The sequence below is a fragment of the Plecotus auritus genome, assembly GCF_963455305.1.
Source record: "Plecotus auritus genome assembly, chromosome: 5".
In the NCBI taxonomy this organism is placed as follows: Eukaryota; Metazoa; Chordata; class Mammalia; order Chiroptera; family Vespertilionidae; genus Plecotus; species Plecotus auritus.
Genome location: NC_137776.1, coordinates 57,870,189 through 57,896,330, shown reverse-complemented (window position 1 = coordinate 57,896,330; position 26,142 = coordinate 57,870,189).

Sequence of the window (26,142 nt, the reverse complement as noted above, 5' to 3'; positions counted from 1 at the left end):
GAGCCTGGGGCACTCTAACACAAACAGGAAGGAGCTAAGGGAGAGTGGTGAGCCGGGAAATAGGAGGAAAATCAAGTGCAGTGTTGGGGAATACAGTGTTTCAGGGAGGAGGAAATAATTTTGTCGAAAGCTACTGGTAGTGTCAGATAAGATGAGGACCGAAAATTGGCCAGTGGATTTAGTAGCATAAAGGTTTCTGGTGATCTGCACAAGCAGTTTGGGCAGAGCAGTGTGAGCAAATACCAATTTAAGAAGAAATGGGATTAGAGGAATTAGTTGAGCTCTTTCAAGGTGTTTTTCTGGGAAAGGGAGTAAAAAACAGGATGGTAGCAAGTAAGGCCAGTGGACTCAAGAGAAGGCTTTGTTGTTGTTTTATCTTTTAAAAGGGGAGAACTAACACCATGTTTGCTTTCTGATGGACATGATCAAAGAGACAGCTAATAATCGATGATATAGGAAAGAGAGGGGAGAAATGCTGAACAAATATGCTCCACAGGAGAGAGGGGAAAGGATATGGTATAAAAGTACATACATCTTAAGGAAAATATTAGTTCAGAACTCACAGGCTGGCTGTGAGGAGTGAAAGAAGTAATGCATGAAAAGCTGTTGTTCCCAACATGTAGAGAGTACTCAACAAATGTTAGCCATTCCTAATTATTATTTTTTTTCTGGACCTCATTTTTCTCACCTGTAAAAAGATGCTAGTGTATATTTCTAGAGTGCTATTCAGTTCTAACAAGCTGTGAGATGAGATTACTCAAGAAACTGTCCATGATGTCTAAAAGGGACCTAATCTCTAAGCCAGAATCACATGAGGTCACCTGATATTTAAAATGAAGCCTATACACAACATAAATGTACACAACCACATGTGAAAACGTAATGGTGCACACCAGGAGGAATTATAATGCCACTGGGCCTGTTGTTACAGTAGGAAAACAGTTAAGAAAAAATTCTCCTAACACCTGAGTCTCTAAGACTCTCCAAAAGCAATTGAGCCGTGCAATTCCAATTGTGGACTGGGTTGCTATGTAAACTGTGCTCCATAAGGCATTTAAAGACTTAGCACAAGTGGCTGAGTTTAATCCTTTAATTCCATTGCTCCATATGTTCCTTGTAGGTTCAGTGAACAAAGAATTTAGACATAATATTAGAAACCCATTTTCAGGAAAGGGTTTAGGTATGGACAAAATATGCCACATTTTGTGCACAAAAGAGACTCCAGACTAATCTCTGGATTTACTCAGTCTGAGGGTAATTCTTATGCAGGGATCCTGCTGAAAAGACTCATGCTTACACAGTAAATTGTCTGAGGTACCCCCCTCCATCATCAGCCCTCCTCCCCCAGCACCTCCAAAGGCTTCTTTTATTAAAGGGCTTGTGTAGATGGAGTATGTTCACAAACATACCAATTTGGGTCATTTGCTCCCTGATAAAAGCCTCAATTCACTCTGAAACATTATGTGCCACTTATGGGCTTAGGGACATTCACTTTAGAACAGTAGAAGGAGTCACATGACCACATTATCAAACACAGTGGATGTTCAAACCACTTGTGACCTAGTCAAGCAGAATGAAGGCCACTACCTCCCCCAAGGTGCCCCTGCTCCCTGGGACACACACGCCATGCTCTGGCTGTGACGCTGCTTAGTACATGCCTAAAAACTCACACAAAGAACTTAAGCAAGTATTTAAGGATCTCAGAGATTGATGGTATGAAGACTAAAGTCATATAATCCACGAAGGCAAAGAGGCGTGTTTGAGCGACATTTAGGAACCACCTCACATATTGAATATGTGTACGTTAGCAGCACTGTAATAGATGGAGGAACACAATGACAGAAAAAACAAGTCACAATTTATCCAGCCTGAGAAACCAGAGCTCGTTTACATATATCAGATTTAATTTCATTTTTCACGAGTCACTTGAGGGCAAGGCACATTTTATATCTGAGCTTTGACGAAGTGCTGAATTTGCTCTTCTCACTCTTTCCCTCCTCCCCATGGGAACTTGATGAGTTACTAAATAGTTGTGATATTCCTTGACACTTTTCTAAAATAACTTGCCAGAATTTTCTCCAGCTTTTATTTTTCAGTGTCTTTAACCGTTTAGTAACTCCTGGCTCTTGGATCAGGATTTATGAAGCTGGGATGCCATGAGTGAAGCTGCTGGGATGGGGAGGTTGTAGTGAGGCTAACACATGGTAGCCCAAATTGCTTGTTTTGACAAAGAAGGTAATTATCAACACTTGCATTTTCTAATCTGAAAAATTCATAGTGTAATAATCCCTTCAAATGAATGTTGCAAGAATTAGTAAAATTTTGTTCTAAAATCTCCTGCCATTTCTGGATAACAAATTTCACTACTATTATTTTATATTGTCATAAATATTATGTTTTATTTTTATAATGACACTGCCAGGAACTTTTCTTTCATGGCGTTTTTAAAGGAAGAAAGAAAGAAAGACTCATCTGAAGTTGCAGTTAGAGAGAAAAGCATAAGAAGAGCATTTTTAATATAGTTTAGCAATTTTTCTATGAGTGCCATTAAGGAGAAAGGCAAATTGTGGCATGTTTTATTACCCCAAGTTAATTAAGCCAGTTTTCACCAATGCTTATAAAAATTTGACACTGAAACAAGAAACCTCTTTTAAATTAAAGTTTTCTACTAGAGCCTTTATTGTATGCATTCTGCTATGATAAGGTTTGGATATTTCATCTCCTTCCCACATTGATGTTCAGACCTGCCTCATCTTGCTGACTAAGCATGCTAGGGTTGCCAGGTACACAAATGAAAATATAGAACATCCAGTTAAAATGAGAGTTTCAGGTAAATAACAAATAATTTTTTGTCTAAGTATGTCCTATGCAATATTTGGGACATATTTAAGCTAAAAAATTACTCTGGTTTATGTGAAATTCAAATTTAACTGGGCACTTGTATTTTATCTGCCAAACCTAAGCATGCTGGGATTTTCCAACAGACGTGTGGGACAGAGGGTTAGCTGGGTTTGTCAGAGTTAAGAGGACTAGGGCTAGATGCCCCCTGAGAAACATCAATCACGGTGCCTACCAGCTATACTTACCCTTGGTGAGACCTGACTTGATACCAATATACAAGATAGTAGAGCTGGTGAGGGTGGGGCAGCAGGACAGGGAGGGAGAGCAGGAAAGATGTATCTTCTGCCCATCTCTGTGCTCACGCTCAGATAGGGGATCTCACCCAGCATTCCAGCATTCTTGGGACCTGTTTGGGGTTGATTCCAGGGTCCAGAGAGCAGTGACCCAGGGACTCACCTGGAAATTCTGGCCTTGAACAGCAGAGCAATTTTCAACCTTACCTTCTGGGCTGATTCTCTTAGGGGTAGAAGTTTTAGCTCTTGCAGCTACATGGAGATAGGGCAGGCCGATGAGATGCCAGACAAATGTTCTCACATTTTAAACTTCAGCAAAGGATTATTATTTTTCTCATATCATGTTTGATATTTCACCAGTATAAAATTAAGATTTAAAACACTGGCTTTCAAGTCAGACTGACCTGGTTTGAATTCTGGCTCCAGCAAGTAAAACTTTGAGCAACTTGTGTCAGCTCCTTCAACTCAAGTTCCTCATCTGCAAAATAAAAGTTATAATGCTATTTCACAGGGATGTTGGGAGGACTAAATAAATAATTTCTAGAATTCTTAATATAGCCTGCCATCAAGTAAGATCTCAGGAAATAGTATCTATATGTTATTATATACATTCATAAGGGTCAAATTCTTATCTGAACTATTTCACAAGAAGCCCTGTTCTAGTTGTGGACTTAATGGTATTCATTGGCAATCTCTGATGAAAAATCCATAACAGGTATTATGATTGGCTCTTAATCATTATCACCCTCTTATGGCAAAGAAGCTATTAGAGTCCCATGATTAAACATTGTTACTTAAGCTATAACCCTATAATTACCGACAAAACAAAAAAGCTTCCCTGATTATCTGAATACAGGAGCTCCAAATGAAGAAAACTCTTCAATTCAATATAGGTATTTGAGTTATTTTAATGATTCTTCCATAACATATGTCCAAATGTATATAACCCATACTGCCTGCCCATGCTATTACTGTCACTTTTTTGACACTTGTTAGGTTCTGAGAGTCAGCCCGTTTAGAGTAGTGCTTCTCACCCTGGCTGTACAGGAGGAACATCTGGAGGACTTTAAAAAATAAAGAATCTCAAAGGGAAGGGGGAGGTTTGGGGGGAGAAATTAACCAAGGAACTAATATACATATATGCATAACCCATGGACACAGTAGTGTGGTGGAGGCCTGGGGGAGTGCCAGGTAGAGGAGGTCAATCGGAAAAAGGGAACATCTGTAATACTTTCAACAATAAAGATAAATTTAAAAAAAAAAAAAAAAAAGCAAAGACAATAAAGGGCTTCCCTCCCAGACCATTTTGATTAGAAACTCAAGGTAAGGAATGAATATTAGCATGTTTTAGAAGCTTTCTAACTGATTGTATCAAGAAGCCATCTTGAAAATATTGGGTGGAAAAAAGAAAATGAGCTTTTGAGTCACACTTAAGTTGAGTTCAAACCCAGGTCTCTGTATCTATTAGCTGTATTGTCTTGTACAAGTTACCATTTCCTCGCAGTATTACCTCCCTTTATTGGAAAAAATGGAAATACTTGATTCCCTAAGGAGCCATTGAGTTACTGCAAAAATGGAAATTATTATTCTAGGGTTTGTATAAAAGAAAATGGTCTCATTTAGACATCTGCATCATTTCTCTCTTTCCATTCAAAAAGACTGGCAAGTCACAGCATAATAGTTATAATTTTTTTAGTATTTTTCTTGACTTTCATTGTTTTATTGCATGCTTGGGATCTGGTTCTTGCTGTAAAAATATTTTCTTAATTGTGTTATATTAATATTTTTTGTTTTGCTTTTTTACTTGGCATTTTCCACACCACTTCTGAAGCCTGGACTTGAAGATCTGGTGTTTGGTAACAACACTTTATTCAAAGAAATTTAAATTTGTTTCACCACAATATCATTATTATTTTCTTATGCACCCTGCTTTTGGTTTTGTAGCAGAAGATTTTTTCCTGCTTTGCCATGCTTACTGAAGAGCTTCCTTCCACTTTCTTCTAATCCCAAATTTCCAAGATTTAGAGGGTTATTCTCATACTTAGCTATTTTATTTGATGGTAATCTTCCTTGCTAAAATTTTGTCTAATATAGGTTAATTGTTAAATTTTTAAAAATATGCTTTTATTGATTTCAGAGAGAGGAAAGGAGAGGGAGAAAGAGAGAGAAACATCAATGAGACAGAGTCATTGGCTGTCTCCTGCACACTCCCTACTGGGGATTGAGCCAGCAACCTGGGCATGTGCCCTGACCAGGAATCGAACTGTGACCTCCTGGTTCATAGGACAACGTTCAACCACTGAGCCAGACCAGCCAGGCTATTGTTAAATTTTTAATCAATTTTATTATCAGAGTATTTTTGTAATTCTCATCATAGCCCTTGAGGTTCTGGTGACAAAGTGCCACATAATTAGGGTTAGAAATCCTACTTCCAACTGTCTTAGAAATAAATGGACATAATGGTTTTAAAAGGAGTTAATATTCAAAATACTTAGAAACCAATACTATAACTTAAATTATAAATAATACCATTAAAAATATAATCCCTCTTTTTTCCTAATGTAACCATATTTATGGTAAAGGTATTATTAATCAAGAAACATGAGATGAAGCACAAATTTCTTACCAAGTCATTCTGATAATTTCTACATCATTTACTGGTTTTTAAAAATTAGTATTATGTTTTTCTTCTAAATTGCTTTTTGTGTTTTTGCTTACTTGTTTGATATGGCTCTCACTAGCTAAATAACAACCTCATCTGAGCCATGATTTGACATTAAAAAACTCTATCAAACTCCTGAACTGACTTTACAGTAGGTAGATTACCATTAAGTCTCAGAAACCAGAGAATTTTTCTTAATATTATGGATATTGTTCATGGGACTGAGTCTCACAGCTTCAATTTTTCAAATTTTAAGTATGTTTTTGTACTTTTAAGAGAAACAGTTTATGTTTCATTGATTACTATAGTAATTTTAATTATTTGACTTATAAACTTTCCTAAAAGTTGTTTTGGTAGGTAAAGGTTTTGCAATAACTAGAAACATAATTTAATATTGTAATAGTCCTCTCATATCAAGCTCACTTTTTAAAAATTCCATTTATAATATTCCATTAAGTATCTCATGACTGTATTTGCTCAGTCTTTTTTAAATAAAGCTTTTAGTTTGGAATAACTTTTTATTTGTAAGGTAGTTACAAAGATAGTACAGAAAGTGCTCATATACCCTTTACCTAGTTTCCCTAATGTTATAGCATGGCTCATTTGTCAAAAATAAGACACTGACATTGGTAACATCTGTTTACTATAGGCTTTATTTGGATTTCATCTGAAAAACTCAAGTTTCCCTTTACTGCCAGTTTCACATCCCTTCATAAAGCAACTATCATTCTAAATCATTTTGCATGCATATTATCTATAATAATAAAAGCACAATATGCTAATTAGACTGGACATCCTTCCAGATGAAGCCAGGGCTTCGAGGGAAGCTCGCATCCTGGATGCCTGCCAGCGGCCAGAGAGAAGCCAGCCTAGGTCCCGTGTGCCTGTGGACGGCTGGAGGGAAGCCAGCCCAGGCCTCAGGTGCCAGAGGGAAGCCGGTGGAAGGAAGGCCTACTCTTGCCCAAATTTCGTGCATCGGGCCTCTAGTGTACATATAAATGGACCAAAAAATTGTACAGTTTTGTTTTGTGGTTGTGTTGTTGCATTTTTCCACAGAAATGTCTTCATATTGTTCAAATTTTCTTTACTTAAAGACATGTTGTAATTTTCCTCAGTAATAATTCTTGCTTTGATGTCTATACTTTGATGTTAATATAGGCAGTGTAACTTTTGCTTAGATTTGGAATAATATATCTTTTTTTATCATGTTACTTTTAACTTATCTATGACTATATATAAAGTGGTTTTCTTGTAGACAGTATATAGTTGGGTCTTGCTTTAATATCCAATCTGACAATCTCTGTCTTTAATTGGGTTATTTAGAAAATTTATATTTAATGTAATTATTGATGTCGTTGGATTTAAATCTATAAACTTACCAGTTCCTTGTCTCATCAGCTCTTTGTTTCTTTTTCTTTCTTCTTCTGCCTCCTATTGGGTTAAGTATTTCTTATGATTCCATTTTATTTATATTATAGACTCATAAGCTATAACTTTACGTTTTTTGATGGTTACTCTAGGTTTTACAATATACACTCTTAACTTGTCACAGTTTATCCTAATATATAAAAAGCCAGTGGCTGTCATGAAGGAAACAACCGGATGGACGACCAAACAGCAGGCTGTGTGGGGCGACCAGGCCAACAGGGGGCTTAGTGAGGGATGACCAAATGACTGAACAGCAGTCTGTGTGGGGCTTGGCTGAGGGGACCACCCCACCCCCCGAGTAATGAATAATAAGATACCACTTCCAGTATAGTACAAGAAACTTACAACAGTTTGCATCCTTTTCCACCTTTTTATTCTTCACACTTAAATTCTTCATATGTTTTACTCCTATGTAAGTTATAACTCCATGACATATTGTTACTAAAATTGCTTTAGACTAGGTGTTAGCAAACTATGGCTTGTGAGCCAGTCACCTGCCAGCGGGGGTGGGGGGAGGTTGGGGAGGGGCAGTTGTGGGCGACCAGGCCAGCAGGCAGAGGTGGTTAGGAGTGATCAGGCTGGCGGGGGGGGGGGGGGGGGGCAGGGGGGAGCAGTTAGGGGTGATCAGGCAGGCAGGCAGGTGAGCAGTTAGGAGCCAGCAGTCCCGGATTGTAAGAGAGATGTCCAACTGCCAGTTTAGGTTCGATCCCTGGGATGGGGCCTAAACTGGCAGTTGGACATCCCCCGAGGGGTCCTGGATTGGAGAGAGTTCAGGCTGGGCTGAGGGGACCCCCCCTACCCTGTGCATGAATTTTGTGCACTGGGCCTATAGTCCTATATAATAAAAGGGTAATATGCACATTGACCCTAATGGCAGAACAACCAGGAATGACCAGTCACTATGATGCACATTGATCACCATGGGGCTGACGCTCAACACAGGAGCTGCCCCCTTGTGGTCAGTGCACTTCCACAGGGGGAGTGCCACTCAGCCAGAAGCCAGCTCATGGCTGGCCAATGCAGTGGTGGTGGTGGGAGCCTCTCCCACTTCTACAGCAGTGCTAAGGATGTCCAACTGCAGGCCCAAGACTTTAGTTGGACATCCCCTGAGGGCTCCTGGGCTACCAGAGGGATGTCTGACTGCCAGCTTAGGCCTGATCCCCCAGAGAACAGGCCTAAGCCAGCAGGTGGACATCCCCTGAGGGGTCCCAGACTGTGAGAGGGCACAGACTAGGCTGAGGGATCCCCCGAGTGACAAATTTTCGTGCACTGGGTCTCTAGTCTTCAAATAATAAGATACCACTTCTAGTATAATACAAGAAACTTACAACAGTGTGCATCCTTTCCCTCCTTTTTATTCTTCACACTTAAATTCTTCATATGTTTTACTCCTATGTAAGTTATAACTCCATAACATATTGTTACTAAATTTGCTTTAGACTAGGTGTTAGCAAACTGTGGCTTGTGAGCCAGTCACCTGCTTTTATAAATAAATTTTGATCACATAATAGCCCACTCATTCATTTATGTATTGTCTATGTCTGCTTTCATACTACAACAGCAGAGTTGAATAGTTGCAGCAAAGAGTTCATGCCCCTAAGTCAAAATGTTTACTATTTGGTCCTTTAAGAAAAAGTTTGTTTACTCCTGTTTTAGACAATTATCATTGAAGTTGATTAACATTAAGAAGAAATGACTTTTACATGTGTTCTTATTTTTACTCTTTAATATTTTTATCTTTCATTTTTTAAACTTTTACTTCTTTATGTAGATCTATAAATTTTTTACCTTTTAATTTTTTATGTATTGCTTCCATCTGGTGTAATTTTTATTCTACCTGAAGAACTTCCTATAACATTTCTTGTAGTGCAGGACTGCTAGCAGTTAATTTGCTTAGTTTTTGTTTATACTGAAAAAATCTTTACCTCACCTTTATTTTTTTAATTTTAATTTCTTGATTTGAGAGAGAGAGAGAGAGAGAGAGAGAAGCATTGATTCCACTTATTCCACTTATTTATGGATTCATTGGTTGATTTTTATATGTGCCCTGACCAGGGATCACATCTACAATGGAATAACACTCTAACCAACTGAGCTATCTGGCCAGGGTCTACTTCACCTTTATTTTTGAAAGATATTGCTAAGTATAGAATTTGGATTGGAATTTTTTTTCTTCAGCACTTGAAAATGTTTCTCCATTCTCTTTGTTTCTCTGTATGTATTCTTTTTTATGAATTAAAGATTTTTTTTCTTTATTTTTGGTTTTCAGTCATTTACTACAATGTATCTGTGTGTGTGTGTGTGTGTGTGTGTGTGTGTGTGTGTTTAATTTATTCTGCTTTGGGTTATTGGATCTTTGATTTGTTGTCTTTTTGTTACCTTTGGAAAACTCTTGGTTATTATCTCTTTAAATGTTTCTGTTCCCCAATTCTCTCTTTCTTCTTCTGAAACTAAATTTACATGTATGTTAGACTATTTGATATTGTACTTGAACACTTGGATGATCTCTTTTTTTTTCCACTCATTTATCTCTTTGTATTTCATTTTGAATAATTTCCATCAGTCTGTCTTCAAGTTCAATGATACCTTCCCCATCTATGTCCAATCTGTTTTTAAGCTTATTTAAAATTTTTTAATCTCCAATATCATGGGTTTTTGCTTTCTAGCAATTACATTTAGCAATTTTTATAGTTTTATCTCTCTGCTATAATTCCCCATCTGTGTATGTATATTGTCCACCTTTTCCACTAGATCTTTTAATATTCTAGGTATTTTAAAAATCCAGTTTAATAAATAGTTGCAACATTTGGGCTATCTGTGAATTTTGCTACTTTATCTCTTAACAATGGATCTTGTTTTTTGTTGCTTTTTTATGGATCTTGTAATTGTTGATTAAATACTAGATATTGTATGTACAAGGACAGTGGAGACCAAAGTAAATATTTCTATCTGAAAAGTCTATGTCACAATCTGTAAGATTTTTAATGTGAGAGTTGAATTATTCATACAAATAGTTGAGCTTGTTTGAGTTTTATGGATACCATTGCTATTATCAATTCACCACAAGCTTAAAATCCCTCCCACAAGGAGATGCTGATACTTTGGATTTAATGTGAGACCTTGAGTATTAGAGGGGTTTTTTCAGCATTCTTGCTCTACTCTTAGCTTTCAGTAGTGTTTATAAACCTGTACTACAGAAGAGGGCCCCTCTCCACGTTCTTCCCTCTCCTAGTGGACTGCTGATGCTTATTACCCGATACTAGGCTCAAAGTGGGTTCGGTGGGGAAATTTTAGGGGCTACTGGTCTATCCTCTGTAATAAGACCAATCAGCCTGGGCTTTGGTGTTGGGAAGTTAGTTCTCAGTGTTCCTACAGTTCCCCCACTTCACCCCATGGCAGCAAAACGCTGCCTTGTATATGTGATGTGTTTGAGAAGCAGAGAGTTTTCTGCCACTTTCCCAGCAGTAGGAGACCTGCTTTGTATTAGCTTTAAATCTTAGGTCCAAGAGGTTGTTGTTGCTGTGTGTTTTTCACTACATCAGAGGCAAGAGACTTTTTACCGTTGCCCCAGAAGCCATGGATCTCTGCCTGGTTACCCAGGTTAAAAAGAAGAGTATCCTTTTCCACCCCTAGAAGTATATAGGTTTTATGTCTTTCTTTCTCCCAGAGGCCTAAGAGGGAAGTTTTTGCTGCCTAAACCCACTGACTTAAAGCTTTTGCTTCACATGAAAGAAGGGATCAGGGAAATGGGCAGTGTTTCATGGCTTCCTTCCCAGTGGCAGACAATTACACCCTACAAATTGATGCCACTGGACAGGGCTCTCTCCAGTACCTCCCCAGCCCCAGTTTTTCTCATGAGCTTATAGAGGAGGCCTGTGGAAAAGAGCTTGATACTGAATATAAACTTCACTGTGTCTGGAGCTTCCAGATCTTTGAAATTGATATGTTGACCATTACTTGCCATTAGGAATCTATAATAATAAAAGCATAATATGCTAATTAGACCAGACATCCTTCTGGACGACCTTCTGGACGAAGCTGGGGCTGCGAGGGAAGCCTGGGACCCGGGTGCCAGAGGGAAGCTGGTGCCAGCAGCTGGGGAAAGAAAGGCCTACTCTTGTACAAATTTTGTGCATCGGGCCTTTAGTTTATAAATATTTTAGCAATTTTTTTTCATATTCACTTCTATGCTTGCTCCCTCAACCTCCCATGCTCTGCCAAAGGTAAAATAATTCACTTTTATTCATGTGTGCTGCTTTTGAGTCAGCACTCTGTCAGCTTCAAGAAAAGTTATGATCTTCTAGATCAGTGGTCGGCAAACTCATTAGTCAACAGAGCCAAATATCAACAGTACAAAGATTGAAATTTCTTTTGAGAGCCAAATTTTTTAAACTTAAACTTCTTCTAATGCCACTTCTTCAAAATAGACTCGCCCAGGCCGTGGTATTTTGTGGAAGAGCCACACTCAAGGGGCCAAAGAGCCGCATGTGGCTCACGAACCGCGGTTTGCCAACCAGTTCTAGATTATTTTACTTTTTAAAATTTTTATTCATTATTATGTTGGAAGTGAAATTTTCTTGTGACCTTACATTGTAAATGAAAGCAACAGTCTTGTCTTTATAGTTTGTGGTAGTACATTGATATCCTATATAATAAAGAGGTAATATGCAAATTGACCATCACTCCAACACACAAGATGGCCACCCCCATGTAGTCAAAGATGGCTGCCCCCATGTGGACACAAGATGGCCGCCACAAGATGGCCAGCAGGGGAGGGCAGTTGTGGGCGATCAGGCCACCAAGGAAGGGCAGTTGGGAGGGACCAGGCCTTCAAGGGAGGGCAGTTGGAGGTGACCAGGCTGGCAGGGGAGGGCAGTTAGGGGCAATCAGACTGTCAGGGGAGTAGTTAGGCATTGATCAGGCTGGCAGGCAGAAGCGGTTAGGGGCCATCAGGCAGGCAGTCAGGCAAGTGGTTAGGAGCCAACAGTCCTGGATTGTGAGAGGGATGTCCGACTGCCCGTACCAGTGGGATCGGGCCTAAACAGGCAGCTGGACATCCCTCTAGGAGTCCCAGATTAGAGAGGGTGCAGGCTGGGCTGAGGGACACACAACCCCCCCGCCCATGCACCAATTTCGTGCACCGGGCCTCTAATATATATATATATATATCCATCCATCCTATCTAATAAAAGAGAAACATGCAAATTGACCGTACCTCTGCTATGGCCCACAAGCCACGCACACCAGCCAATCAGGAGCGAATATTCAAATTAACCCACACAAGATGGCAGTTAATTTGCATATCCAGGCTCAGAGTGAAGACTGAAGACAGCATAGAAGGAAGCCAAGCACTGCAGAAGGGAGCGAAGCTGCAGAGAAGCAAGCGGGGCGGCAGAGACTGGAGGGAAGCAGGCGGGGCTGCAGAGAAGGGAGGGAAACAGGAGGGGTGGAGGAGAAGGGAGGGAAGCAGGCGGGGCAGGGGAGAAAGGAGGGAAGCAGGCGGGGCGGCAGAGACTGCTGCAGGAAGCCCTGTTGCAGGAATCTTCCTGCAACGGGCCTCTAGTATATATATGAGATATATATATATATCTAATAAAAGAGTAATATGCAAATTGACCATCACTCCAACACACAATATGGCTGCCCCCATGTGGTCAAAGATGGCTGCCCCCATGTGGACACAAGATAGCCACCACAAGATGGCCAACAGGGAAGGGCAGTTGGGAGGGACCAGGCCTGCAAGGGAGGGCAGTTGGGGGCGATCAATCCTGCAGAGAAAGGCAGTTAGGGGTGACCAGGCCGGCAGAGTAGGGAAATTGGGGTCAAACAGGCTGGCAGGGGAGCAGTTAGACATCAATCAGGCTGGCAGGGGAGTGATTAGGGGGTGATCAGGCTGACAGGCAGAAGCAGTTAGAGGCAATCAGGAAGGCAGGCAGGAGAGCAGTTGGGAGCCAGCAGTCCTGGATTGTGAGAGGGATGTCCAACTGCCCGTTTAGGCCCAATCCTACCGGGATCGGGCCTAAACAGGCAGTCAGACATCCCTCGAGGGGTCCCAGATTGGAGAGGGTGCAGGCTGGGCTGAGGGACACAACCCCCATGCATGAATTTCATGCACTGGGCCACTAGTATATATATATATCAATGTATAATGTATACATATCAATAGATGATAATATATATTATACATATAATTTCTCTTTAACTATGGTATTGTTATAGAGTAGAGAAATTTCAAAAGAATTTATCCCAAATGGTTCAAATAAAGAAACTATAATGAAGTACTGTTCACAGAGATGTGGATAGGTTTCAAGGAATGAGCAACTTCATTGAGGTTTCTTGTATTTGTATGTGTCCTTTCATCTCTAGATGTATGTGGAAACTGGGACATTATAGCATAAAGCAATCAAGCTGCTGCTGTTTGGATTTCTTTTATTTCAAGGCAGTTGTATTAATCAGGATTCTCTAGAAAAAAAAAAACCCAAAAGGATTTGGATATACATGGATAAATAAGTAGATGATGTTGATAGCTAGATAGAAAGATAGATAGATAGATAGATAATTTTAAGTAGTTGGCTCATGCAGTTATGAGGCTGGCAAATAGCAAGATCTACAGTGTGAATCAGGAAACAGAAGACCCAGGAGAGCTAATGGTTTAATTCCAGTCCAATCTGAATTCCTGAGAATCAAGAGAACCAATAATGTAATTCAGTACAAAGGCTGGCAGACTCAAGACCCTGGAAGAGCATATATCTCAATTCAAGTCCAAAGACAGGAAAAAAAAAACAATGTCCCAGTTCGAAGGCAGTCAGGCAGGACGAATCCTCTCTTGCTTTCAGCTTTTTTTAATTCTATTCAGACCTTCCACTAATTGGATGAAGCCCACCCACATTAAGGAGGCAATATACTTTACTCAGTCTACTGATTAAGCATTAATCTCATCTGAAAACATTCTCACAGTAACAACCAGAATACTGTTTAACCAAATATCTGGGCACCCTATAGGCCAGAGAGGTTGACACATAAAATTAACCATCACAAGAAGGAAATGGGCCATCTGCTTATTTCAATTCATGAGACACTTTGTCTTTAAGAAATGTTATTTTTTCCAATCTAAGAGTTGATGGTGATGTTCTATTTGAGATAAATGTGCAAGGGTGTGTTGTGTATGTATAATAACTAATATACATGCACACACATATGCATACATTTTTAAACAGGAAACACAAGGTCTCTGGATCAGAGAAAAAAAACATTTATTATTCATTGAGCATATTAGCCATGAGCTTCAATCCCTATGGAGCAATTCAATTCAATAAGGACCTACTCTCAGCCTGCACATGCAATTGTATTGCACCACAGGAGAGGAACCCTCAAATTATGAAACTCAGAACTTTTATAGGTTGTTCACACGTCAGTTCATCCTTCCTTTCAGATAGGGAGAAAGACCTTTACTCTAAAATGTAAAGAAACCTTCTCTTACTATCCTAGGATGTAAATAAAAGGTGCCAGTGGAGATAAGCCTTTAATTTCTCCAAAAGCTTAGCTGAGAGCTGGCTTAGCTGTACTGGCTCAAGCCTGGAGAGGGTAGCAAAGCCTTTGGTTGATATCAACGTTCTTGGTAGGCAAGGCTGCTCCCAGAGTTCAGGTTACATACTCCCTATGGTGTTTCTTGTGCCTAGAGGTCCCTTGATATATTTATTGCAACTTAGAAAAATTCTGTTTTCCCAACCTCTCCTAGGCTAACCTACAAATACCAGTAGGTAATACGGTGTGGGGGTGGGGCTCATTTTTTTTCTTGTAATGCTCTATGACGGCTGGCCAAAACATGCCCCTTTCTGCTGGGACCTTGTCCATGGTGGATACAGAATATTTATGCCAGGAATGTGCTGTGGAATAATTGAGAGGTCAAGAGATTGCATGCACTTTGCTACTTCTCATTTTTAAGTTTTTCTTCCCATCAACACAATTTTATATCTACACTCTGTATTGCTAGCAGTACACGACTATTCTGCATGACAGTAAACAGTGCAGATCTGTATATTTTGAAAGCCAAAAATACATTTTTTCTTTCATCATTTTCCCAGTACCCTTTCCCACGAGGCACTTTCCTTGTGATCAGACAGCCCATATTCATTCTCTTCAGGCTGAAATTACCTCATTCCACTTATCCTAAATGGAAGTAATGAAGTTACTGTTCCCTCTGATATTCTCATTGAGATAGTTTGTCATTTAGCATTCATCAGTTTCTAGAGTTTCTATGAGTGAAATTTCATCCTTTTGATTGTCTAGTTTTATGCAATATAATTTTTTAAGTATGAAGTTTTTCTTCTTCATGATTGCAGTTATTGGCTATCTAAAGAGGCTATAGATAACTGAAACACAAATCCCGTATCATATCTCAACTTAATATGCTTCTACCACAGAAAATATCCTTAAAATGCTAATGTGCTCACGGAGCAGGTGGTGTTTGATAGCATTACAAAGAAATATCATGATAATCACGACTGCCCAGTCAAAAAGAGGAAGGTCCATTTTTTATCCTATATCCCAAACTGAAGGCTACTTCTGTGAAAAGGAAAGGGTTTATATGATTTTTTTCACAGAGGCCCAGAAAAAGGGAAAATGGACTAACTTAGGTTTAGAGAACCCAAGCAATGTGCCCAGGACCTCAGAAGGCTCAGCGCAGCAGAATAGGTATCACCAAACAGAAAGAAAGGGTAGACCTCAGTCCCAGGAGCATACGTGCAGACACATTTGAAATACAGTTAGGGAAAGCATAGCTCCTTTAGCAATAAGCTTCAGTTTCAGGGAGTGCATAAACTAATATTCCTCTTGGGTCCCTAGCACCTAGTACAGTGGCTGGGACATGCTAGGTAGGTACTTAATAAGTGCCAGTTGAAGAAAAAAAATGAATAAGTGTCCAAACCTAAATCTATGCCCCAAGGGTGCCCAGTCTCACTGCATTGACTCCTCAAGAGAGATTATTCTAGAAAACTTACCTCTCTTGGGCTACATTTTTAGTGATGTGGTAAACTTCACCATTCACCTACTCTTCCAGAAGGAGCTAATCCATCATTGATTTCTCATTACTAGCCTAGGACCAAGAGTAGAAATATACTGATTTAAAACATTGTTCTAGGAAGGCTGCAGAGAGTACTAGAAGACCAATTAATTGGGGTGAGTTAGCACAAGTGATTCATGAGTAAGGCTAGAGGGCCAGGTCTGGAGCCTAACCAAGCCTCTACTGCTGTAGTAGGGCCATTCTGAGATTAAAATTATGGCCTTGGTAGTAGTAAGTAAGGTGCCCTGCCAGAAAGGGTAGTTATACCGGCTTGGTGGCAGAACAGGCCACTGGATAATAAAGTGACATGACATCACAACCACCCTGGAGAGCCAGTTCTGCCCTCTGCCACCAACACCGGGGCTATGTGTGTATATGTAATTGGGGCAAAATTCAGGGCATACCATTCTGAATACCTGATATCCTCCCTTACCTTCCTAAAGGCATTGGAGCCCAGCTAGTGTGGCTCAGTGGTTGAATGTCAATCTCTGAACCAGGATATCAGGGTTTGATTCCTGGTCAGGGCACATGCCTGAGATGGGAGTTCCATCCCCAGTAAGGGGCATGTAGGAGGCAACTGATCAATGATTCTCTCTCATCATTGATGTTTCTCTCTCTCTCTTGCTCTCCCTTCCTCTTTGAAATCAATAAAAATATTTTTTTTAAATTAAAGGCATTGGATTTTCCTAGTTTAAGTTTTTCACTGAGTGTCAACTATGTTTCAGGCACTGTACCAATGAGTTTAAAATCTGGTGTAATGGGATAAATCCTATATAATAAAATCCTAATATGCAAATCGAACAAACAGCGGAATGACCAGAGGAACGACCAGTCGCTATGATGTGCACTGACCACCAGGGGGCAGATGCTCAACACAGGAGCTGCCACTGGTTGAGGGCAGCTCCTGCATGTAGCGTCTGCCCCCCACCCCTAGAGGGAGGTGACCGGCAGCTGCGATCAGGGGGTGGGGCCATCCAGCAGGCCGCCAGCCAAGGCGGGTGCCAGCAACCCCCCCCCCCCCCGAATTGCCCCGCCTGCCAGTCGCCCCACAGATGGCCCTGATCGCCAGCCAGGCCTAGGGCCCCTACCCTATGTATTGGGAACAGTCTCTTAGATTTAAAAATTAAAACCTGACAAGGCTACTCTAACACTGAAAAAACAGGATGATGCAGAGATGACATGCATGGACTCTGGCTTGCACATTTTGTGGTCATCCCTGATTCTGACACCTATAACTGTGTGACAAAGCCAATTACTTAACTTCTCTCTGCTTCAGTTTTTCCACCTATAAGATGGGGAAAATGCCTCAGGAGGATCATGTTATGTACTATTTATAATCAGGGCAAAAAAATGTAGCTGTCCACACAACAGCAAGATGCCTTTCACCTGTATGAAAAATATGGTCACTGGTGCATACAGCATCATGGATTGCAAGAGACATCCCCCAAGGGGTCCCAGGTTGTGAGAGGATGCAGGCCGGGCTGAGGGATCCCCCCACCCCAACCCTGTGCATGAATTTTGTGCACTAGGCCTCTAGTATGTTAAATAATATCAGTTAATGATAAATTCCATAAAAATTAACAAGGGATAGAGGATAACAAAGAAGGTATAAGGGATAATATTAAATAAGGGGATTAGGAAAGCCGAGGACTAAGACCTGAATGATGAGCAGGAGGCAGGCATGGAGAGCATGTCAGACCGAGAGACCAGCTAGTACAAAGGTCTTGATATGGAAATGGTCTTCTAAAGCACTTCTGACTATGCTGCCCCTCCCTTCTGCGTGCACCCAGCACTATCTCCAACCAAAACTCATTGATGCTCCACCTGCTTCCAGGATACCTTTCCCCATTCATGACATCAATTCTCCCCATTCCAGAATCCTAGCCGAGAATTCCACCCACAGACCATTTTTGAACCAGGAAGTTGAAGAGTTGCCTCCCACTGTGAACACAAGTGTCCCCATCAGACAGTTGTGTTTCTCTCAGAGTCTGATCCTATAAACATATAGTTAGACACTGGGACTTTCCAGGGCATCGTAGGTGCCATGAACTCGACTAAATGCTTTACATTGTGCATCTCATTGGGGCCCCACAACCCAATGCAATTGTCTCTTTGTTGATTCCTCTTACAAACAAGGAAAGTATGGGACAAAGGATTAACTAATGTCAAGACTAAAGAATAGCAGGTGGATGGGACTGACATTCAAAGCTATGTAGATGATTCCGCAGTGTGTTCTCTTAACTGCTATGCAATTCTTTCATCAGTGAAGCCTGGGGCAAAGATTTCTCAGACTCCACTTCTTCCACAGGAGTCTAGGTTCACTCTCACAGCATAGTATCCACTTCCCTTAATTCTAGATTCGAATTTATGTATCTAGATTCTAGAAGGATGTTGTACCATTTATGTAACTACTGTCTCTCAGATTCAAATCTATCCTTCTGTATTCTACTCCTTGGTGCTGGTTCCAGGATTCTGAGAAATACTTTTCCCAGATAACTTTGCCACCTGTTTCTGCTTACAAGAGTCACAAAACAATGGATTGCCATCACTCTGCATCATAATACCCTGGGGACCTTTTGCAAACCACAAGTGACTGGCTATATATAGAGATTTGTTTTCAAGAGATCTAGGAGAGCCTAGATATCAGCATTTAATATTTCCCATATTTTCTGAGCATGTTCAGCAGACCAGTCTGACAGAAGATGTAGGTATGGGGCAAGGAAGTGGGAGATAGTGGGTGACAGAGTAGAAGAGGTTAAGAGTGTGCAGCTCGAAAGAGCTTCAAATTTCAAGCTAAAACATGAGACTTTATTCTGTGAGCTAGAATATGAAATTTTCAAGTGAATCCCACATCAAACCAACTCTTTTAGTCAAAACAGCAGTATAGAGTTAATGAAATTAGAAAAAGAATCCAAATATCTTACCATAGCCTACAAGACCCTATATGTTCTGCCTACTTCCCCAATCCCCTGTCTCCCATGGAGGCTGACACAGTACTTCTTCCTCAGCACCCTCAATAGCTGGGAGAACAAATCCTTTACTGAAGGGCCACAGGATGGGACATCACATCAGCATTGGGCATCATAGTGTCCACCACACACATCAACTTCAGTATAGTGTCTACCCTGGACTGTGGGGAAAAATAATGGAGGAATGTGGAACATTAGTTGGATCTTTAAAAAAAAAAAGTCTAGAAAGTACTCTGAAGCAAATATGACTGCTAACATCTTTTAGATTTACTACTGATTTTTTGTTGTCCATTATGTTATTTTCTCTACTTTCCAATATGCTAATATACTTGTAATATTTTATAATTATAATATTTTAGTGTTTTGTCAAATACATTTTTATCACATTTCTAAGTAGAAACTATTAGTGGATAAGCAAAATGATTCACCTTTACAATCAATATCACAGCTATTTTTAGGGAATAAATATTTTCCCTATTTTAACTTTTTTTAAAAAAGATGTATCAGAATAGTTGCTTATAACCTTGAGTTTCATATGACTGGCATCTCTTTCATCACAGACGTTCCATGCTTCTCTGGGTGGAGCTGTGTAAATGGGATGAGAAAGGTCTGTTCTAGAGTGAATGTCTGTGTTGCCCTAAAATTTATGTTGAAGCCCTAGTTCCCAATGTGATGGTATTTGGAGGTGGGACCTTCGAGAAGTAAGTGGGTTTAGATGAGGTCATGATGGTGGGGCCCCATGATGAAATTTTGGCCCTAATAAGAAAAAGAAGACAGATCTCTCTCTCTCTCTCTCTCTCTCTCTCTCTCTCTCTCTCTCTCTCTCTCTCTCCATGTGAGCACAAAGGAGAGGTCATGAACATACACATGGAGGAGGTAACCATCTGCAAGCCAGGAAGCAAGTCCTCACCAAGAACAGAATCTTCCAGCACCTTGATTTTAGACTTCCAAGCCTTCAGAACTATGAGAAATAAATGTCTGTTTTTTAAGTCACCCAGTCTATGGTATCCTAATATATAAAAAGCCAGAGGCCATCATGACTGAAACAACCGGACGGACGACCGAACAACAGGCTGCGTGGGGCGACAAAGTTGGCAGGAGGGTTCGTGAGGGATGACCAAACGACTGAACAGCAGTCTGCGTGGGGCGACCAGGCCGGCAAGGAGTTTAGTGAGGGACGACCAAACAACTGAACAGCAAGGCTGTGTGGGGCGACCAGGCTGGCAGGGGGGTTAGTGAGGGATGACCAAATGACTGAATAGCAGGCTGCATGGGGTGACCAAGCTGGTGAGGGGGGGCGCATTTGGGGGTGACCAGGCCAGCAGGGGGGCAGTTGGGGTGACCTGGCTGGTGGGGGGGGCAGTTGGGGGTGACCAGGCTGGCAGAGGGGAGCAGTTAGGGGTAACCAGGCCAGCAGAGGAGTAGTAAGGGGGGTACCCAGGCAGGCAGGCAGGTGAGCAGTTAGGAGCCAGTGGTCCCAGATTGTGAGAGGGATGTCTGCCGGTTTAGGTAGTCGGACATCCCCCGAGGGTGCAGGCTGGGCTGAGGGGACCCCCCCACCCAATGCATGAATTTCATGCACCGGGCCTCTAGTTTTGTTATAACAAGCCAAGTGAACTATATCAAGGGTGCTGGGATACAGTGGAAGAGAAAGAATGCAGCATTCTTTTTCTCACGTTTAGGCATACATTGTGACTTCTGCTCTTGAAGACTAAAAACCTCTTTCCTCCTCCCTGCCACAAGCCTTCTGTTTTCTCTTTTGCTCCTCTCTTTCTTCTTCTTTCTTCCTGATACCCCATCCTCTGGTCCTGCCCAAAATTGTGGTGGTAAGTAGGCATATTTAGGATGGTGAGGTGGGATAGATTTTAATATTTCTTTTTCCCCAACCTCCAGTTCTGCCCCAAACACTGACTTGTTTTCTCAGCTCCCTCTTTCATGTTAGTAACCAGATTTTGTTTGTCATCTTTGCCATTCATAAGTTTCACAGTAGGTACATTGAGTCTCATTATATCATGCTTACTTGTGAGCTCCTTTGGGAATCACATAATTACTTTGGACAATAACCTGGGGCTCTTAAAATGAGCTGTAAAATCTGTGTAACAGGTTGTCCTTGAATTTCAGTTAATGGTCCAGCATTATGAAAAGGTAATATTTGGCGCTTGAGGATGCCACCAAGTATTTCATGGACTAATCCTCATTCATCATTGTCAGTTCTTTATTGGATACCCAGAGTTCATAATATTGTACAATGGAGCCAAACACAAGTTCTTGAGCAAAGGACAATAAATCCTGACAGCTTTTAAAGAGTGAATTACAAGCTGCTCCTCTTAGGAAAAGGCAGGAACCTAAAATATTTTTCTTTCCAAATAAATTCATAGCGATTGTCCCAAGTATCATAGTTATAGAATTTATTTATGATGATGCCATTTTTAAGTCAAGTAGATCTAATAAATTGCACTTTACTTTGTAGATGTAGTATGTTTGTTTGGGGGAGGTGTAGCAAGAAAACATGAGGAAAATCTGCAGAAAAAGAAAAAGTCAGTGCAGTTGAGAATAAAATGAAGTCCCATGTTTACTTTTAAAAAGGTCATTAAACCTTCATTTGAGATAGTTGGAAATTAGTTAATTCTGCCAACAGTTAAAGGATTAACACCTAAAGCCATTTTACTTAATACATCTATATATGGTGGGGGATAGAAACAAGGACCATGGTTTAAATTCCTCCCAGGTAGCTTATGTGGCTGTGTGTGTGTGTGTGTGTGTGTGTGTAAGGGTGTAAGGCTGGGGGATAAATAGACACTCAAGATGTTTGTTTTATTATTAACAAGGCTATGGGAAGTCTTTTGAATCATTACCTGGGAGCCCAGGCATTAAATGTGGGCCTAGGCAGGGTAGGACTTTGCAGGACAGATTTAGTTTATTGATTGGCTGATATTTATCAGGTGAGTGCTGGATGTTTCCAGAAAATTAGAGAGTTGCATTGGCCTGAGGATCTTCAAACCCTGGATGATCCTAAAATTCTGTATTCTTTGCATTATTTGGAACAATGCAGAATCCTAAAAAAACAAAATATCAGAAGGGAAAAGCAATTTGGGGACTGTATAGTCCAACCTTTTCATCTTGAACATAAAGAGACCATGGCCAAGACTGGAAGCGAGCTAAGGCAAGGTAGCTCTGGTAATTATTGCAAAGTCAGGCCTGGAAATCAAAATCAGTGATTCCCTGACTACTGTTCTTTCCAATGGGCCACAATAGGACCACAAGCATGTATAATCTTAATTCCATGTTCATGGCACTCCCTCAGTGGCCAGTTTTAGCTTCATCCTCCTCTAACACCTGCTTTCTCTTCTAACTATAAAATGTATGTGCACAGAAGAAATACCTAGAGTAGAAAAAAGTTCAGAATTTCTTCTTTAAATCTTGCCTGAGGCACCTGCCTGGGAAAACTTTTAATCTCATTATGAAGCTGTAACTGGTGTGATAGAAGTGTACCTTCATGCCAAAACGGTTTGGCTCAGTGGATAGAGCGTCAGCCTGCGGACTGAAAGGTCCTAGGTTCGATTCCGGTCAAGGGCACGTAACTTGGTTGCGGGCACATCCCCAGTAGGAGGTGTGCAAGAGGCAGCTGATCGATGTTTCTCTCTCATCGATGTTTCTAACTCTCTATCCCTCTTCCTTCCTCTCTGTAAAAAATCAATAAAAATATATTTAAAAAAAAGAAGTGTACCTTCATGTTGTTCTAACAGAGTGATATTATAATGGGGTGAGATCATCAAAATTCACTGTAAAACATCTGTGTGTGGTGCATTGCCTGACACTCTTGAGTATGAATATTGCTTCTCTAGGTAGAATTCTCAGCATCTCAATTTTCTGTCTGGCTTCTAAGTTGTGTCTAATTAAAGGATTTCACGATCCTTCATAATATTGCCTCCCCAAGCAGAAATAAAACAATGAACCACATTTTGTATTTTTTTTTCTTATGAAAGACCTTCTGTTAATACTTGGGTGGGGTATTTTACCTGAAATGTGTTAATTACATTAATTAGCCTTACTTCAAAAACAGTAGCTAGGAGTTTGTGGGATGAATCTGAACTAGATCACTGCCATTTAAAAACTTCCCTTCCCTTCCCTCTCCCCTCATCCCTCCCCAGCTTTCCCACTACGAAAAGACCAGGACATTAGAAAACCCTATTCACTTGGAATTGCTCTCATGTATGTTATTTTTAACATGAAAGCACAGACACTACAAAATAATATCCAATAATTTCATTAATTTCATGAAGACTGATGAGGTTCACAGAATAAGACCTTCTCAGGAATCATGGGCGCAAAACACAGGATTGTAATCTTAATGAACAAAGCCATGTGTTTCTCTTACTTTTTCCCCATATGTATTCTGTGGGTTGCTTATTTGGAAAAGGAAGAAAACATAACCTCCCGTGTGGTGGTAACACAGAGCAGTCAGGGGACAGTGAGCTTTCAAGCACCTTTATCAAAGCAGAAAATTCTGTGGGCTAAACACTCTACAGACATCACTATTCTGTGGAAACTAAAAAGGACCACAGTTGTTGTTATTATTATTATTATTTATTATTATTATTATTATTATTATTATTATTATTATTATTATGTCCTGGCTGCTAATGGAAAATATTACAAAATCCTGAAAGAATAAAGAACTTGACGGTGTAAATTTTGTCATTTTCACGGCAGCCATGCCCCGTGGACTCTGACAAGGGTCACCTTCTACAAAGCGGGCAGAGAAAACAACCTAAATACCAGGTCTATTCAAACTTTGCAGAGGACGTTGCCCTCATTCCCAGTTCTCAATGAAATGCAGCGATTGTACGTTACCCTCTTGTAGACACAGGAAAGCTCTCTGCCAAGATGGTGCTTCTCAGACTTCAGTGGACACACCCATCCTTTGGGGATTCTGTTCTAAAATACAAATTCTGGTTCAGTACATTTGGGGTGGGACCTGAAATTCTGCATCTCTAACAAACTTGCAACCAGCTGATGTTGTTGATGCATCCACCATACTTTGTGGAACAAAGGTCTGGGGCAGTGACTTTTAAAATGTGATGATCATGACTCACAGTAAGAAATACATTTTATATTATACATCACATTTATACATTTTACACCATAATTTTATATACATGTATATAATACATGTGTGAATATGGTTATAAATGAAACTTAACAGCTTCATGGAACACACCTTACCTTTTCTGGACAATTTTATATCTTTATTTACCTTGATTGTGTTGGTGGTTATATGAAACTACACATATAATAAAATTGCATAGATCTACATGTACATACACACAAATAAATGCATGTATTGCTAAATCTGTAATGTAATTATATGTAATACAATGTAGTCTGAATAACTATGAGGATTATACCAAGGTCAAGCTTATATCAGAAATTGGGCACAGCAGAGTAGAGGGTGCATGGAGCCTCTCTGTACATTTCTTTGTAACTTCTGTGAATCAATAATAATTTTAAAATAGAAAGTTAAAAAACCGTAAGTGGATTGGGACCTGTGGAACTTTTTTCAAGACCATGAATGCGTTGAGAGTCAGAGTTTGGAAAACTCTCCTCCAGGATGTTATGAAGCCTAATGGGCTGCTTTCGTCAGAGCAGCTGCTGCAAGGGAGTGAGGCTGAGAGGAGCCCTGAAATGGCAGGCGAAGGTGAAGAGGAAGGGAGGAGCCTGGGAAGATGCTGTCTGAGGACCTGCTGGGCGGAGGGTGACACTGTGTATCATAGAAAATTAGGGGGTAGCCCACAAAAGAAGAGAGAATAAAACACACTCACCAATATCGACAGACTCTCAAAATTTGTCTTCTGACTCTTGTAACTTTTCAGAGTGTAGCCCACGCAGGGTTTTATGTTGGTTTGTGTTTTTTAAAGTCTGCGGTAACACCCTCTAACTATGGGCCCAGGAGGGCCTGAAGAGGTGTTTAGGAAGGAGGGAATTCGAAGGGGCTTTGGAACATAAGGAGTGGGAAATACTTGAATAAAGGCAAGCCTGGAAAAGGGGTCAGGACATGGGGAATGGCCATGATTTTTAGCCCCAAATTCACACTAAGAAATCCTGGAGGCAACTTTATGTATTTAATTTGTTAGGCATTTTAATAGAGTAACAGTACCTTGCAAATCACAAGAAAAATGTAGAGAAAAGAAAAGCACATTCCTTGGCCAGAGGTCTATGAATGTAGAATGGGTGAGGGGTGTATCTCAACTTAATCAACCACTACTTTAATGTTACAAAGTGCTAAAAGTATGAATCATGCAAGTTAAGATTGAATGGATTTGTTTAAATGTAAGAAAAAACTTATATGATGTTCATAAGGCTTTCTTTCTGCAATTCACTTCAGTTTGGTAAGATTTGGGTTTCTTTTCTAACCAGATAATTCTGGGGCATTATTTTTGTGCTTATAATCCAATTGCAGGTAAATCAGAGATATCTGCAAAGTTTAATTTAAAAGAGAAGGCTTTTTCTGCCTGGTATAATAATTCATTTCAATTAGCATGATGAAACACACTGCAGAGCCATTTTTCACTGGAATGTTGTGGTGGAGTTCAGGGAAATATTAAAGACATTTCTAGAAGCACAAACAAGCTTACACATGCACTAAGTTGCCCTAAGGAAAAAGAAAAGATTACAAATTATCTCATCACACAGATAAGAATGCTCTGTCCTCTTTAGCACTTTAGATGAAATGGAATCATATGAGCTTATTTATAGTCATTCAACGTATAATCCCAGGACATGTCCTATAAAAATATTCCTTTTTATTTGCATTATTCTTCTTTAATGCACTTATCTAAGGAGAAGATAAATAGAGTTTGTTGTGGGTTTTAATAAAAATATGATAGA